Source organism: Stenella coeruleoalba (assembly GCF_951394435.1).
Source record: "Stenella coeruleoalba genome assembly, chromosome: 1".
Taxonomy (NCBI): Eukaryota; Metazoa; Chordata; class Mammalia; order Artiodactyla; family Delphinidae; genus Stenella; species Stenella coeruleoalba.
The window spans coordinates 48,476,366-48,494,843 of record NC_137169.1 but is presented as its reverse complement, the minus strand read 5'-3'; positions in this window follow the sequence as shown (position 1 = coordinate 48,494,843).

The following is an 18,478-nucleotide window of genomic DNA, read 5'->3' as shown; positions in this document are numbered from 1 at the left end:
ACACCCCAAAACTGCTCACTGAATGGGCTTTTTTTTGATAAATGGAGAAAACAAGGGCTTGTTTCCTGCAGCCATTTCTTGGGCCACTCTCCATGAGACGCAGGTCCCTGCTCAGGCTGGATGGAGCCTGTGCAGAAAGGCAGTGGGCGATGGGATTTGTGTCCATCAGCATACACTTCCTGAAACTGGCCACCAGTGAACAATCAGATCTCCTTGGAATATTCTTAAGCTTCCTTACATGTTTGATTAGTTTTTCCCTGTAGGGAATGAAAGAAAGGCAACAGCAATTGAAAAGGCCCAGAACTGGCTTCTGGGGTGACATTGATCTTCAGAACAGACAGGAAGTTTAGAATCATTCCAAGTTTTAATGGACAGCCCACTACTGGAAGTACTTGGTCCTGGTGGTAGATGGGGTGGAGGAAGCAAGAGAGTCTGAGGTCTCTTTCTGACTGTTCCACAGGCCCCTTAATATTCTTTCTTCCCAACTTCCCCTCCATAAAAGAAGATGGATTCACATATAATATTCTTTCACTTATTCATTCTCTTGCTAGCCCACAGAACCTGTACTACATAGCAGACCCTCTGCTAGGTGTCAAGGATATAAGGATACAAGAGTAAGATACAAGGAAGCTGTAGCTCCCTGCAGGGGCTCCTGATGCAATGGGGCAGCAGACAGAAAGACTGGGTGGGGGAGGGGCAATGCGCGCGCAGGTGAAGGGGCCAAGTTATCCTGGAGGAAGCAGCAGAGAACCACGAGGAGAAGCGGAAAGGGAGAAGCTGGCTGATTGTATGGCTCGAGCAATTTTGTTGTAGAAGAGAACTATCTAATGAAGATCTTTTACATTATTTTGGTGGGATATGTGACATAAACCCTCTCTTTAGTATTGCTCGTTAATATTTGGTGAAGTAGATTCTTTGGGAAGAAGTGCTGAGCTCTGCTTCAGGGTTTATGAGGAAAATAAGAGACTGGACATCAAAAAAGGAATGGAATTTAAATAAATGCATATATACATACATATATATCACCTATATACCTACCTAATTAATAATAAATACATACATATGGTATATATTTAGATCCCCTTAAAGCTTCTTGGGGAACAAAAAGGAGCGTTATTTGGACAACATGTTGTTAGTAATAACCTGAGTTAACACTTAAGTACTCGCTATGTACCAGATTCTTTTCTAAGTACCTTAAATGTAATACATCTTCTTTAATCTTTATAGCAACTTCATGAGGTAGGTACTAACATTATCACCATTTTGCAGAGAAGGAATATGAGACACAGAGAAGTTAGGTTACTCTCCCAAGGACACACAGCAAGTAAGAGATAGAAGCTGGGATTTGAATCTAGGCAGCCTAGATCAAGCACCTCAACTCTTAACCACTATGCCTGATGATATAAGATATGGTTCATTTTTAATACTTTTGTGAGGAATTGAATCCTTCAGGGAGCCTAGAGTACAGATGGAGGAGGAAAGGAGGCTTTGATTCTCGAGCAGTCAGATGTGGGGAACGGAGGCTTCTGCTTTCCATGGTGCTTTAAATGGATTGCTTCCTGAATTTGATTACAGATCTTGGACAAGGTTTGCTAATTTGGTTCTTTCATTCAGTAACTATTTATTGAGTAGCTACTCTGTGCCAGAAATTATTTGAGGTGGTAGAGAAAGAGCAGTGAACAAAATGAACAAAACCTCAATGATTATGGAGTTTATTTTCTAGTGGGGAAGACAACAGAAGAGTGAATTGATGGTTTGTACAACCGTGGTAACTGCTACGGAAATAAGGGACGTAGTGAGAACACAGAGGAGGAAGGGGAGCTGCTATATAACACGGGGTGATCAAGGGAAGCCTTATTGACAAGATCACATTGGAATGGAGACCCGAAGGGAGTGAAGGAACGAGCAAACTGTATCCAGGATAAGAGCACTGCAGGCAGAGGGAAGGGCAGGTGGGAAAACCTTGAGGTCCAGTTGCGCTTGGCATGCGTGAGGAATAGATAGGAGACCGGTGCATCTAGTGTAGGGTGAGCTGGAAGCAGAGGGGTAGCATGACGCATGAGAGATTTAATGGAGGCTTTGGCTTTTACTCTGAGATAAGAAACCACCAGAGATGTGTGGGCAGAGGCATGAAGGAATGACGTCTTTCTGCCTTATGCTTTGAAAACATTACTCTGGCTGCTGCGTGAAAAATAAACTCTAAGGGCACGTGGGTGGGGACAGGGAGGGAAACAAAGTAACTATAGTCCAGACAAGGAATGATGGTGGTAGTATTGGAGGTGGTGAAAAGTGGTTAGGCTGTGTTCTGAAGGTAGGGCTAACTAAATTTGGAAGTTGTCCCCGGATAAATGGTATTTAAGCCATAAAACTGGCTGAGGTCACCTAAGGAGTGAGTCTTTTTTTTTTTAAATAAATTTATTTATTTATTTATTTTTGGCTGCATTGGGTCTTTGTTGTTGGGTCTTCGTTGCTGTGCGCAGACTTCCTCTAGTTGAGGCGAATAGGGGCTACTCTTCGTTGTGGTGCGTGGGCTTCTCATTGTGGTGGCTTCTCTTGTTGTGGAGCACGGGCTCTAGGCATGTGGGCTTCAGAAGTTGTGGCACGCGAGCTAGGAGTGAGTCTTGGTAGAGAAGGAAAAGTGTTCAAGGATGGAGACCTGGAAAACTCTGATGTTTAGAGGTTGAGGAGGTGGGAGGGACCAGCGAAATGGGACTAAGAAAGGGTACCCAGGGAGGAGAGAAAAACCAAGGGGGAATGGCCTCCCGAAAGTCAAGTGAAGAAGGTCCTTCATGTAGGAGGTTGACCAGATGTGTGGCGTGATGCTGACAGTCAGTAGGGACTGAGGACTGACCATTGGGTTAAGTAACAAGGAGGTCACTGGTGACCTTGACACAAGCTGCTTTGGTACGGTAGAGGTGGTGGGGTGAAGCCTGATTAGAGCAGATTTACGAGAAAATTGTTACCTCTGGATATGCTCTCACGTGAGGCTGTCGTCTGAGTGGAAATGGAATCCGCTTTCACACTCCTCAGGGGCCTGAGACTTGTCCTTAGAAAACCAACGCTCAAAGGCCCAGGGCTTTAGAAGCAGCAGATAAGAGAGTGAAACCTTTGAACTTGGGAATAGTATTAAAGCTGTCATCTAGGACTTGATGACAGACCTTGCTCCAGGAACTAAAATGGACCAGTTGTTGGGTGTATTCTGGTTCTCTGCCTAGGACTACAGCTAAAGAATCTCCTTTAGATATTTACCCAGGGAATATGTCCCCCCAGCCTTCCTTGGCAACAAAATGCAGTGCCCTTAAAAGTCTGGACTCTGGAGGAAAATTATTCTTTCTCTCTCTGATGAAATTTTCTTTATAGTCCATAGTCTTCTTCATCTGTTGGTAGAGCATCCTCTAAATGCCAGATGTGGTTGGTGTGAATATTGGGCTAGGATATCAGAGAAATGAATTCTAATCACTGCTCTGTTACTAATTTGTTGGGCAAAGTAACTGCAACATTATATCCCTATGTACCTGAGTATTTTCATCTAGGATAACTTTTGAATTCCTTTCTATGTCATATCTTCTGATCCCTTCTAAAATTCATTTATGTTTTCCAAGTTCCTAATTTATGTCATCCATCCCTTCTTTGTATCAATACTAATCACAGTACCCCCTCGCAAGAGGAATAAGGGCTATTTTCCAACCATTCGATCATCTTTATGAATCTTCTATTGGTTTGGGGACCCATAAACTGTGGAGCACAGCTTTCAGTTTTGATGTATCAAAAACCCAAGACTGGGCTCAGAATGGCAGCTGATACCTAGAGTCCCTCTGGGACTGGGACTGGCTGCTTCCTTTGAGCTCTCAGTGCTCTCAGCAAAGTCCCGGGTACCCATCACTGGCTTTGTGTTCTTGGTCAAGGTAATTAGCCTCTCTGTGCTTTGGCTTCTCAACTGAAAAGGGAATATCACTATCACACGTGTTGAGAGAACATCTGTGATAGTCCTTGGATCCTCCACAAGAGTGGCTACTATTACTTACCTATCTACTTACCTGATAGAAAGCTGCTCATTGTAGGTACCTGGTGATATCCACTCGGTTCAGATTTTGCTGTGCAAAAATGACCAGAGAGGTTGTCTTAACTCAGGACTTTATGGGAACAGCAAAGAAGTTAAATGAAAACCAAACACACTCTTAGGAATGAAAGCCCTCCTACCATTGTCTGCAGCTCTGCATATTGTTTAGTGGGTTCTGAAATCGACTGCCTGCTTCCGCTCCCTTTGAACCATTTCTGTTTCGGTGTGGTCTACATCTCTCCCCCCAGATTCTGTTGGCTGCCTCCCTTTGTCTCATGCTGCTGTTTTTCTAGGTATGCTCTGACACTGGTCGCTTCCTTTGGGTTCTTAGTATAAGAGTCAGTGAGATCGCAGCCTTTGCATAAGCAAAGATTTAAAACACACTTTAAGAACCAAGTCTGCCTGACTCAAGGGGTTTGTCTCCCTACCATGGGGTCTGCAAACTTAGTGGCTGCATCCTGAGTGCCCTCTTTCTGCATCCTGCATTCTGTGTTCCTGTGGCGCCCTTCTAAAAAGAATAGGCATTTGAAATAGCTTTGGGGAGGAGAATTCAATCATTTGATCCCATTTGGGGTTCCCCACATTGAATAGAAATACGGATTATGTGATTTAGCCTGTGTAGCGTTATTCATCATTTCCTTTGCCCATTTGACAAAGAGGGAGGGAGTATGGAATGGGTGGCAGGGCCCACTTATACCATTTCTATTGTCTCTTCCACTACAATGTGAGCCACTTAAGGGAAGGGCTAGTACCTTTCACTTCTGCACGTCTGATGCCTCACTCACGGCCTGGCCCCCATGAGGAACATGGTCAGTAGCTGTTGGAATGAATTGTTGCATTGAATCCACCATCCCTGCCTTGGGTAGTAGTACCAGGTGTCACAGCGCAGTGGGATCAGAGATAAAGGGCTTCTCTTAGGGTGGTCCGGAAACAAAGGGTCGTGGGCGGGGAGTTGCATGGCATGGACTCAGCTTTGGAAAATCCCAGAGAAAGTCATGATTTCCTGAAGATTGGCAGGCTGAGTAGAAGTTTCCCAGTCTAAGAACGGCAGTTCCCAAATCCTGGTCCACAGAGTGCTGTTGGTCACCAGTGAAATGAAAATGGGCAAAGTAGTGATTTTTTTTTTATTTCAGTAAAAGAAAATTAATGCTTTTATTTTATTTATTTATTTATTTTATTACTTTTTTTTTTTTTTTTCGGTACGCAGGCCTCTCACTGTTGTGGCCTCTCCCGTTGCGGAGCACAGGCTCCAGACGCGCAGGCTCGGCGGCCATGGCTCACGGGCCCAGCCGCTCTGCGGCATGTGGGATCTTCCCGGACCGGGGCACGAACCCGTGTCCCCGGCATCGGCAGGCGGACTCTCAACCACTGTGCCGCCCTCATTTGCTTTTTGATGAAATATTCAATGTCAGTAAAAAGTTTTCCCTCACACCCTCTTAGGACCATTAAACATCCAGGGAAACAAGGATAGAGGGATCAGGGAGTTAATAGATATTTTAGAAAAGCAAATGGCACTCTGTCTAAGGCAGCTGCTACGCAGCATTTGAAGAAGCTTTCCGTGGATGCGGTGGTGCAGGAACCACTCTTCCCTCTGGCATTTTTTCCTGAGCGTATGTTGCAACCCATCACTAATGACAGGGCTCCGTGCATCTCCCAGGCTGTCTGGGGGAGTCTTTTTGAAGGCATTTCAGCCATCTGTTAGGGTTTCCTGCTCACAAGGGTGCTTTGGTGCCATAAGGAGATGCGACATGACATTTGGAATCTGGGCCCATGTGTCACAATGCCAAGGGCAGGGACAGCCCTGGGAGACTGACTCTGGCTGCTGTGTAGGCATGAGCATGTCAGTCAAATAGATCTGGCTGGGCAGTCGTATTAGCAGCTGGGCCCCTGGAATTTAGAGGGGAGGGGGAATGAAAAGTCTTAGGAACCTCTGGAAGAGAAGGACAAACCCCTTGCTGCTCATCTTCCTCTGGAAAACCCTTGGGGTAAAAGTGAAGACCACAGCTGGAGCAATGAAGTTGGCAGTGATCAGAATTTACCAGACTTCAAGCCCCATAGCCATGATTTTCTGCCATCTACATGCTGCCAATAATTTGCTTTATATTTTCTTTAAATAGGCTCACATCTTTATTTAAATACATGTATTTTTTAAAATTTATTATTTATTTTTGGCTGCATTGGGTCTTCGTTGCTGTGCACGGGCTTTCTCTAGTGGCGAGTGGGGTCTACTCTTCGTTGGGGTGCGCGGGCTTCTCATTGTGGTGGCTTCTCTTGTTGTGGAGTGCTGGCTCTAGGCGCTCGGGCTTCAGTAGTTGTGGCACGTGGGCTCCGTAGTTGTGGCTTGTGAGCTCTAGAGCGCAGGCTCAGTAGTTGTGGCACACGGGTTTAGTTGCTCTGCGGCATGTGGGATCTTCCCAGACCAGGGCTCGAACCCATGTTCCATGCATTGACAAGCGGATTCTTAACCACTGCGCCACCAGGGAAGTCCCAATACATGTATTTTTAATGAAATTTTATGTAGGTAACTAACGAGACGTCAGCATCACTTGCTATAAAGGCAAAATGGTCACAAATAAATAAAATGAAAACAAAGCAATCTTTTGAAATTTTAGCTTGACCTTGTGGCCTGCTAGCTCATTGTTAAAATGGGAAATCAGCAAGGGTCATGGGATTGTTAAAGGCATGAACTCAGACTTTCTCCTTAAGGTAATTGGCAATATTGAAAGCAAATTCAGTAGTGAATCATCATTGTAAATCAACTATACTTCAATTTAAAAAACATGAATCATCGTTAGTTTATGTGCTTAATATTATTTAATACCATATCCAAGAATTCACTAAGTTTCATGTGCCACCTAAAATCATTTTGTGTGCTGCTTGAGGACTGCATTTCACACTGTGGATGACACCTGGAGGATGGAAAAGACTTGTCCGAGGTAACCACGGTTCTGTTTCCATCCTTGTACCTATGCCGTTTATCAACGAATTTTATAGCTTCTCTTGCTGGAGGCAGGTTGTACATGCCTCTACGTTGACTTTGGACTCTGCCTTTGTGACTTGCTTTGGCCAACAAGATGTTAGCAGATGTGCTGCCGGCAGAGGCTTCAAATTGGGCTTGTCTGCTTTCTTGCACTCTGCCATCAGTGTGAGGAGGACATGCCATGGTTAGCCTGTTGATCTAAGGAGGATAGCAGACACGTTGAGCAGACCTAGTTTCTATCTGCAGAAAAGTTCAGTTTTGGACTCCAGGCTGCTGATTTCCCCTTTTGGTGCAGTATGGGGAGTGTGTGTGCATGTGAGTGTGAGAGAGAGAGAGAGAGAAACAGCAGACAGCAGACAGAAATTGAGAGAGAGAGAGGTAGGGGAAGAAGAGAAGGAAAAAAGAAGAGAGGAGAGGGGAGGGCGAGGAGAGGAGGAAAGGAAAGACTGCCAGGGAAGATCCATGTCCTTAAGGGCACGGGCTCTGTCTCTTTCATCTTCTGTACTCCCAGAGCTTAACAGAGGCTCCCAAGTGTTGATGACAAATAAATGCTTTGTGTTTTATCCAACAACTTTCCAAATTCAAGGAGCATTTACCCAGAACTCTGTTATACACATGGGACTGGGCTAAACATACGCAGTGATACAAAATAAGTCCTTTTTTGTGCCGTAGGACATCATCATGTATTTTGGTGGCAAGGCCACACTTAAATAATGTGACTAAGCACCCATTCGAAGCTATATTGTTCTGTGCAAAGTGACAGGTGCGGCGTCCCTCTAATACGGCCGTGTCCTCTCCTGCGAGCCTTGATCGGGCGCACTGTCAGCCTGCGGTGCCATTCTTCAACACCCTGTGGGGAGTTTAGGTTCTCCACAGATCTGTCCCTCGTCTTCCTCCCTTTCCTCTTCTTCTCTCTACACACATTTCTATTCCTTTCCTTCTGGGTTCTCTCTGCTTCTGCTCCAGAGTAAGTGTAGATACCTGCATCCATTTCAATGAGCTGCCCTTCCGTCTGGTTGTCTCGAAACCCAGGAATCGTCCTTCACATCCCCCCTCCATGACTGAGTCCTGGGGAGTCTGTCTGCAATTTACAGGTTGAGTCCATTCTGTTCCAACCCCTCCCTCACCATCATGGGCCCCTGTCATGTCTCACCTACCTGGTTTCTTAGCATCCCCTTCGCCCAGCCTATTCCCCGAAGAGCAGTAGGAATAATCTTGTAAAATGCTAATCTGACCATTTAACTCCCCTGCTAAAAGGCGTCTCAGGTGCAGCCCATTACAATTTGGAAAAAAAAAAAGACTCGTACTGTGGCTTATAATATTCCGCATGATATGAACACTGCATAGGTCCATTTTTCGGGTGAAACCAAGGCGATTCCGCAGTCAGTAAGTGGCAACATCTTTTGACTTCAAGGCTATCGTTCTTCATGTGAACTAATCATAACCACAATCATAATTACCTTTTATTGAGTGCATACGATAATATACACATAATTAAGTTCTTTAAACATATTAAATTCCTTAATCCTCTCAGCCAAATCTATGAATCAGCGCTGTTATTCTCCGGGTTTTACAGGTGAGGAAACTAAGACACAGAACGTTTAAGCAATTTTTCCAAGGCCACACAGCTTGAAAATGACAAAGCCCAGGCAGTGTAACTTCCTTACCCCTACTGGGCCCTGCAATGAGCATAGAATTGACAAAAAAGGAAGGAATGTGTTCTAACTGCCACCTCCTTCTCCGTCGCTATCATTCTTCTGGCTAGATATCAGGCTATCCAAATCTTTGTATAGTTTCTTAAGTTGCCATTGCTTCTTCCCCCTCAAGAGATAGCTAAGTATAAACAGCAACGTCAATAAATATTAGGAATCAACTGTTTAAAATTGATAATGTCTCTGAAGGCCTGAGATGGTCTTCTTCCAAAGAGGTAATTACAGGAACCCAGTAAGGATGGGAGGCATTTCGCAGAAAATAGAGTATGAGCAATCCTAACGGAAATGTCAAAAGGATAATGTGTTTTGCAAATGTTTATTGCAGACAGACAAAAGTGGGTTCAATTACTCATCACAGCCTACACATTTCTCTTTGTTGGCTGGAAAACACTCAGGTGTTTTGTTTTTCAGGAAAAAAAAATTATTTTCCGGGATGGCATGGAGGTATCTTTAGCTTTGAAAGTTTGATTGTGAACTTCTATGGCCTATTAAAAAATGCCGATGCAACCTTAAAACATGAAAAAAGATGACAGATGCCAATGAACATGATGAATCCACTGGACTCCATATATCATCTGTCCTTTGCCCCCTCTTTCCTCCAACCCCTGAGCTTTCTGAACGCCTCATCTTTGAAACCAGAATCTGTATTCGGCACGTGTGGCTGCACGATTAAATAAAAGTAATCATCATCTTTCTCTGCTGTTGCCTCTGTAGGAGAGATTTTTTAACTCTACCTCTGCTGCCACACCCCCTAGTCAGGCCCTTTGGAGAAAACCGGATTTTAAATCTTTTTTTTTTTTTTTTTTTTTTTTTTCTGCAGTGTCAGTTGTTACCTTTCCTTTTTCATTTCTAATTCTATTGATTTGAGTCTTCTCCCTTTTTTTCTTGATGAGTCTGGCTAGTGGTTTATCTATTTTGTTTATCTCCTCAAAGAACCAGCTTTTAGTTTTATTGATCTTTGCTATTGTTTCCTTCATTTCTTTTTCATTTATTTCTGATCTGATTTTTATGATTTCTTTCCTTCTGCTAGCTTTGGGGTTTTTTTGTTCTTCTTTCTCTAATTGCTTGAGGTGCAAGGTTAGGTTGTTTATTCGAGATGTTTCCTGCTTCTTAAGGTGGGCTTGTATTGCTATAAACTTCCCCCTTAGAACTGCTTTTGCTGCATCCCACAGGTTTTGGGTCGTTGTGTCTCCATTGTCATTTGTTTCTAGGTATTTTTTGATTTCCTCTTTGATTTCTTCAGTGATCACTTCATTATTAAGTAGTGTATAGTTTAGCCTCCATGTGTTTGTATTTTTTACAGATCTTTTCCTGTAATTGATATCTAGTCTCATGGCGTTGTGGTCAGAAAAGATACTTGATACAATTTCAATTTTCTTAAATTTACCAAGGCTTGATTTGTGACCCAAGATAGGATCTATCCTGGAGAATGTTCCATGAGCACTTAAGAAAAATGTGTATTCTGTTGTTTTTGGATGGAATGTCCTATAAATATCAATTAACTCCATCTCGTTTAATGTATCATTTAAAGCTTGTGTTTCCTTATTTATTTTCATTTTGGATGATCTGTCCGTTGGTGAAAGTGGGGTGTTAAAGTCCCCTACTATGAATGTGTTACTGTCGATTTCCCCTTTTATGGTTGTCAGTATTTGCCTTATGTATTGAGGTGCACCTATGTTGGGTGCATAAATATTTACAATTGTTATATCTTCCTCTTGGATCGATCCCTTGATCATTATGTAGTGTCCTTCTTTGTCTCTTCTAATAGTCTTTGTTTTAAAGTCTTTTTGTCTGATATGAGAATTGCTACTCCAGCTTTCTTTTGGTTTCCATTTGCATGAAATACCTTTTTCCATCCCCTTACTTTCAGTCTGTATGTGTCTCTAGGTCTGAAGTGGGTCTCTTGTAGACAGCAAATATATGGGTCTTGTTTTTGTATCCATTCAGCCAATCTGTGTCTTTTGGTGGGAGCATTTAGTCCATTTACGTTTAAGGTAATTATCGATATGTGTGTTCCTATTCCCATTTTCTTAATTGTTTTGGGTTCGTTATTGTGGGTCCTTTCCTTCTTTTGTGTTTCTTGCCTAGAGAAGTTCCTTTAGCAGTTGTTGTAGAGCTGGTTTGGTGGTGCTGAACTCTCTCAGCTTTTGCTTGTCTGTAAAGGTTTTAATTTCTCCATCAAATCTGAATGAGATCCTTGCTGGGTAGAGTAATCTTGGTTGCAGGTTTTTCTCCTTCATTATTTTAAATATGTCCTGCCAGTCCTTTCGGGCTTGCAGAATTTCTGCTGAAAGATCAGCTGTTAACCTTATGGGGATTCCCTTGTGTGTTATTTGTTGTTTTTCCCTTGCTGCTTTTAATATGTTTTCTTTGTATTTAATTTTTGACAGTTTGATTAATATGTGTCTTGGCGTTTTTCTCCTTGGATTTATCCTGTATGGGACTCTCTGTGCTTCCTGGACTTGATTAACTATTTCCTTTCCCATATTAGGGAAGTTTTCAACTATAATCTCTTCAAATATTTTCTCAGTCCCTTTCTTTTTCTCTTCTTCTTCTGGAACCCCTATAATTCGAATGTTGGTGCGTTTAATGTTGTCCCAGAGGTCTCTGAGACTGTCCTCAGTTCTTTTCATTCTTTTTTCTTTATTCTGCTCTGCAGTAGTTATTTCCACTATTTTATCTTCCAGGTCACTTATCCGTTCTTCTGCCTCAGTTATTCTGCTATTGATCCCATCTAGAGTACTTTTAATTTCATTTATTGTGTTGTTCATCGTTGCTTGTTTCATCCCATGTCCGTCCTTAGCGTCCCATGTCCGTCTCTGGGCTTGTTTCATCCCATGTCCGTCCTTAGCGTCCCATGTCCGTCTCTGGGCTCCGCACTCTTAGCCGCGGCTCACGCCCGTCCCTGGAGCTCTCTCAAGCAGCGTTCTTAATCCCCTCTCCTCGTGCACCAGGAAACAAAGAGGGACGTAAAAGTCTCTTGCCTCTTCGGCAGGTCCAGACCCCTCCCCGGACTCTCTCCCGGCCAGCCGTGGCGCACCAACGCCCTGCAGGCTGTGTTCACGCCGCCAACCTCAGTCCTCTCCCGGCGCTCCGACAAAAGCCGGAGCCTCAGCTCCCAGCCCCGCCCGCCCCGGCGGGCGAGCAGACAAGCCTCTCGGCTGGTGAGTGCCGGTCGGCCCGATCCTCTGCGCTGGAATCTGTCCGCTTTGCCCTCCGCACCCCTGTCGCTGTGCTCTCCTCCGCGGCTCCCAAGCTCCCCCACTCCGCCTCCCGAAGTCTCCACCCGCGAAGGGGCATCCCAGTGTGTGGACACTTTTCCTCCTTCACAGCTCTCTCCCGCTGGTGCAGGACCCGTCCCTATCCTTTTGTCTCTGTTTAGTTTTTTCTTTTGCCCTAACCAGGTACGTGGGGGGTTCCTTGCCTTTTGGGAGGTCTGAGGTCTTCTGCCAGCGTTCAGTAGGTGCTCCGTAGGAGTTGTTCCACGCGTAGATGTACTTCTGGTGTATCTGTGGAGAGGAAGGCGATCTCCGCGTCTTACTCTTCCGCCATCTTCTAAATCTTAATGTTAGTAAGACTTTGTGCAAATCCTTATCCTTGTTGGGACTCAGATTGAGACTCAGTCTCATCTGGTATCCAGTGAGAATGATTCCTTGGCTACAAGCCAAGGAATGCTGTAGATTGCTGGCAAAAGCCAGAAGCTGGAAGAGGCAAGGAAGTATTCTCCCCTAGAGCCATCAGACAGAGCATGGCCCTGCTGATACCTTGATTTCGGATTTCTAACTTCCAGAACTGTGAGAAAATAGCTTTCTGTTGTTTATGCTATTGAGTTTGGGGGACTTTGTTATAGCAGCCCTAGGAAACTAATACATTCCTTAAGGTCACATTGTGAATACGTACCAATATACCAATACCAGGATTCAGTTCCTGGTCTGTCTGACTTAAACACTGGGCTGTTAACCGCTGCTCTACTGTTTCTACTCAATGTATGGGCCCTGGACCAGCAGCACTGACCTCACTGTGGAGCTTTTTAGAAATGGAAAATCTCAGGCCCCACCCCAGATCTACTGACTCAGAATCTGCATTTTAATAAGATCTCCAGAGAATTCTTATGCACTTCACAATTTGAGAAGCACTGCTGTAGACTACCTCCTTCTGTACCGATCAACCAGTATTCATTCCCTTCTCTTTTTTCCTGAGCTCCTCTTTTGTGTGCGATTGCAACAGGCTCCTAGTAGGTCTTTCCATTTCTAGGATGTTCTCCTTCCAGTCCGTTTTCCACTCCACTCAATCCTTCCTTAATCTCCCAAGACTAACTTGTCCCTTATACATGGTAGGAAAACTGGGTACAGTAAAAAGATGGGCTTTGGACCCTACTGAACTCATCCAAAATCCTGCTTTACCATCCCATTGGCGTATGGAGAGCAAGTCACTTGTCCCTTCTGGGCTTCAACTTTCTCATCTATTCCTGGTAACTTTACTCTACTGGAAGCCATTATCATCATCCTTTGCGTGGACTACTGAAGTGGCCGCCTAAGTGGACTTCCCACCTCCTCACCTCCCAATCTCAATCTGTCCCCCTCATTGTTTCCTTGATGAACTCTCCAAAAGCAAATCTGATCATGTCATCTTCCTGAATAAAAACCCCCATGATGTCCCTGTCCTTAGATAAAGTCTGAATTCCTGAACATGGCTCACTCGTGTTCCTTGCCTGATCTGCCCTCACCTATTTCTCCTATCTCATCTCTCTTTACCACTCCCCCACTTTCTTATTCATTCTGTAGGTATGCTAACCTTCCTTTACTTTCTCAAGTTAACAATCACCTCTTCCAGGGTCCTTTTCTGCATCACCCCTCCTTCCCCGAAACTCCTATGTCTTAAGTGTGCCTCCTCTGTTTTTCTTTATCATAATATTAAGCTTTTTATTTATTGCTTGATAAAAGTTGATTTGTGTATATTCCACACCAGACGACATGAGCGTGGGGGCAAAGACCATGACTATCTTTGTGATCTTTTGTATCCCAGCACTTTAGCCCAGTGTTGGTACATAGTAAGCTCTCAACATCTATTTGCTGAATAGATAAAAGAAGTTGGGAGATGACCCAGTTTTCAGGCCAGCATTGTTGCTTCTCTTTAAGAAACATTTATTTTGGAAACCCCACTGCCGTTTAACAGACTAGGTGCTGGGAGTAGAGTAAGTACAGGAACAGCCAGTCTATCCTTTCTGGAGTTTCTTTTTCTTTCCCACATGATGACGGCTCCTAGATCTCACCTCATTGAACAAAGCTCAAGTATTTACTACTAATTGCTTTAAGTAAGGCCTGTGTGATCTCATTGCTAATCAGATGCTTGTATTTAAGAAAGAAAAATGGCTAATTAACAGAATCCAGTACTGCCAATATTAGGGCTCAGAGCCCTGTATGTGGCAACATGGTGATGGAAGACACACGGTGAAGTTTGGAAAGTCTTTGGGGCTTAAATAGCTTTTTCACTTTGAGAGAAGTTGAAACAACACACCCAAAACTACCAGGGAGGAGACATTCTGACAGAGGATGAGTCCATGGGTCCCGGGAACCTGTTCCTTCTGTGTATTGTCAGCAGTCAGAAATGCTCAAAGTTTAAAATGTAATTGTTAGCAACCCCAAATGAAGGCTCATGAGCCGCTTGTGAAACTGGCACTAGAATAACCAAGGTGGTTAAAGTTTGAAAAAATAGGAAACTTTATTCACATGGGATGGGCCAGTTTTGGCCTCGCATATGCTATGTGCTCAGTAGATTCTTGTTGAAGGAATTTCTCCTGCGAGAAATTTACAGAAGAAAAAAATAGATATTTACATAACCTTTATTAAAAAGCATAAAAGAAAAACCTGAATAAATGGAGACTATGATACCCTATTCATGAACAGGGAAACTCAATGTCATAAAGATGCCTCTTCTCCCCAGTTCATCTATAGATTCAAAGCTATTCCAATCAAAACCCTAACAGGGTTTTTCAGGGGAAATGACAAGCTGAACCTAAAATTCATGTGGAAGAGTAAAGGGCCAAGAGTAGCCAAGTGTTTTTGAAAAAGGAGGAGATGGAAAAGAAAGAGAACTGATTCGCTTTAATAGATATCAAGATTCACTCTGAAGCCTTATGCCATTTTGAGAATGGTTTTGTTTTAGTGTTTGTTTGTTTGTTTTGCAAACTGGTCATTCAGGGAACTGGTTTTTGGCAAACTTGCCTAGAGTCATTGTATACTGAGGGATTCATTTGAATGAAAGTGAAGGCATGCAGTGTAAATTTGTTGTCTTGGAGCTCAGCTCTGACGGCTGTAAACTGCAACTCAGGGCAGGGGAAAGAGCAGGGGTCAGATGCTCCAGGCTGAACCCCGGCTCTGCCTTCCTGAGCTGTGAGACCTTGGGTCAGTTGCTCAACTTCTCTGAGTCTCAATTTCTTAATTTGTCAAATTTGATGAATAAAAGCCAACCTTGAAAAACACATCACTGTTGGGCTGTATTTAGCTGCTTTTAGAATCTGTTTATTCAAGTTAAAAATTGCTTTCCGTAAAGTAGGGGTTGCAGTCTCAAATGTCTGCAGGGGCCAGGAAGATAATGCCCACGTGTATAGCAGCTGTAGAGAAGACGACGGGGAGGGAAGATTATAGCAAACTGTGAGTGAGCATAAAACCGGGCTGCAACCAAGCCAGCCCACACACCCCCAGTCAGCGACTTTAGTTCTAGAGCGAAGAACCTGGCTTTGGGGATGAAAAGAGGGGCAGAGATGAGATCAAGTTCCGCCTCAGACAATGGTGTGAGCCAGGCACGTTAATTCACTCTCTGGGACTCATTTTCCCACGTTTAAAATGGGAAGATTGGACTCTCTAAGGGTGATTGTAGCTCTTAGATTCTAAAATGCTTGTCCATGACGCTAATGTGTTGAGGCACTTGCCAGCCTCACTTCTTGAATTGGAAGTGAAAGAATCTCACTTCTAGGATTGGAAGTCCAAGGTTCACAGCCCAGCTCTGCCACTTACTAAATGCCACTTGAACAGGTCCCAGAAGCTCATTGCACTTCAGTTTCTATTACCAAATATATGAAGGAAGAGTAATTATATCCTCCAAACAGAGTTGGGGTGACACCTCTGGCTCTGAAAGTGTTTTGTAAACAGAGCAATGATGGGAAGGGAGGTAGAGAACTGGTCTACCACGTCCCAGCTAGCCAATACTTATGTTATTTGAAAATCCAGCTTTCCTGGGATGGAGGCCCTGCTAGTGTCATTTTACAGAGGAGAAAACTGAGATTTCAAATAGTGAACCCAGGTATTGAAATCTCCTCCTGGTTCCAAGGCCCGTGTACTTATTTCTCTGCCTGCCGCTTCGTCAGATGGACCAGCCATGTCCAGTGCTGGGAGCCTAGCTGTTGTCACCAGGTCGGAGGCCATGGGCAGTGGGATCAGAGGAACTTAAGAGCAGCAGTCACATTTCCAACCAGCAGTCGGGCAGGTCTTAGATTCCTAAATGAGGTGATCAGCCATGTTTGTACAGAACAAGATTGAGGGCTCTCTCTATGCCCTCTGTTTTAAATGTCAGCTTTCAGGTGGGCAGCCTGAGACCTACAGTTCTTGGACACGGGCAGGAGAAGGCCAGGGACCCCAGGTGAACTCTCCTGACTCAGGCAGGGCACAGCTGCTGAAAGGGATCACCTCTCCTTCTCTTTATGAAACCAACATGCTGCTATGGCCCCGGGGGAACACAGGTCAACAACTTCATGAATTACCCTTTTGCTTGTAATCCAGTTGCAGTGGTGAAATATTATGTTGCCTGGGGCAGGGCTATTCCTGGCTTTTAGTTGTTTAAATTACAAAGTTTCTTTTTTGGAAGGTGGGAAGATTTGTTGAATGCCTACCAAGGGTCAGGCATGGTGCCACTCACTTTGCACGGATGATTTTATTCAACCCTTGCCAGAACGGTACACATTACATTCTGTCACTTCAGTTGATCAGATGTTAAAGGAGAGGCTCAGCTTGGATGAAGAAATGCACCAGAGTCCACAGATGTAGTGAGTGCTGGAGCCGAGCATCAGAATCGCTGGCTTTCTGACCCCAGAGTCTTCCACAGCACCAGCCTGCCCATCGGTGTGACACTGATGACTAATATGCCTGTGAAAACCAAATAGAGTTTCATTTATTAATGGTCTGCAATGGAGGAAGACTGCCTGCCCAGCCGATAGAAAACGCATTTGTTTTGTAAACAGAGAAAAATTCATTCATTTGCTAATGTTCTCTCCCTGCTAAACTTGTGCCAGTTCTGTCTTTAATCTGTTACAGAGCTTAAAAGCAAGGATGTCCCCACACCCCATGCCTTTGAGTATCCTACTTGGGACACGCAGGAATGGTTCTTCCTTTGTCTCAACATCGAAGGACAGTTTATGTCTTGACAGGTGTATATACCTGTCAACATATATATGTGTTGAAACATATAAATAAGTACAGAAAATCAAACCCCTCGGGTTACCCAGTTGTCCCATTTTCCAAGAAAATGAAAGCGAGGATAACTTAAAATGAATAAAAATATACTCACCATTTGGAAGTCTGAAATTGACAGTGTTTACCAGAAATTATATGAGCGGAGAACTCAGGCTTCTATTTGATTGTGGGTTTGAATTGGCGCCTGGGCGCTGAGATTCTTCCTTTGTGAGAGATTGCTGTTGCTGGGGGAATTGGCAGTGTGACCAGGCCGAGGGAAGGGATAAAATGATTAGGTCCGAGGCTTCACTGCGAAGCTTCTTCCTCTGAGACTTAGAAACCATCTCTCTTTCAGCCTCTTAATGTTTCCTGAACACGGTGAATTTCTCCAGGGGGCTTTATGGCCAGAACTGATCGCATTCAATTCTCCAGGGAGGAAATAGGCAGGTTTGTCTTATTTATTTATTTATTAAGTAAAGAACACGAAATGGAGAGGAAAGTCCTCTTATCTTGATTGTAGTGTTTGAGGACAGCTAGACAACCCGCAAGTGACTGGCTCTCAGCCTGGATCCAACTGCCCCTACCCCACCCTTCTTGTTCCTCTTCATCTTTTTTCCATCCATGCTTTCCTCATGCACCTCCTCACTGCCTCTTTTCTCTTTCTTCCTCACCCTAATCTTTTGCAGCAGACTTTAAGCCTCTAATACGGTCAACCTCTTCTGGTTAAAAGTCAACAATTCTCACTCAAAGTGCTGCAAGGAAAAGCAGTGTGATAAGGACTAGAACCAGAGAGCGATCCGGGCTGAGAACAGGCACCTCCTCCCTCTGCCACTCAGGCCCCCTCTGTTCTCGCCTTCCAGACACATTGATGTCTCAGCACCTGCTGCTTCCTTGAACTTGGACTTACTGCAGCCCCTCAAGTGTGTGACTCTTCTTCACGGCCCTCGCCCTTCCTCACTTTTCTCTCTACTTCTTCTCACTTTTGGTTCCTGCTTCTAACAGGAGCCAAAAATCATGCCCTACATAGTTCCTAGTTCAGAATCCCAAAAAGGAATCTGATTGCCTATATTATAGACACACACACACACACATATGGAAATTTACAATAAGGAATTGACTCCCGTGATTGTGGATGCTAAGTCTCAAGAGCTGCACTTGGTAAGCTGGAGATCTGAGAGGAGCTGAAGTTTTAGTTTGAGTCTAAAAGCAGGAAAAAAAATCTATGTCCCAGATCTAGGCAGTCAGGCAGAAGGAATTCCCTCTTTCTCAGTCTTTTGGT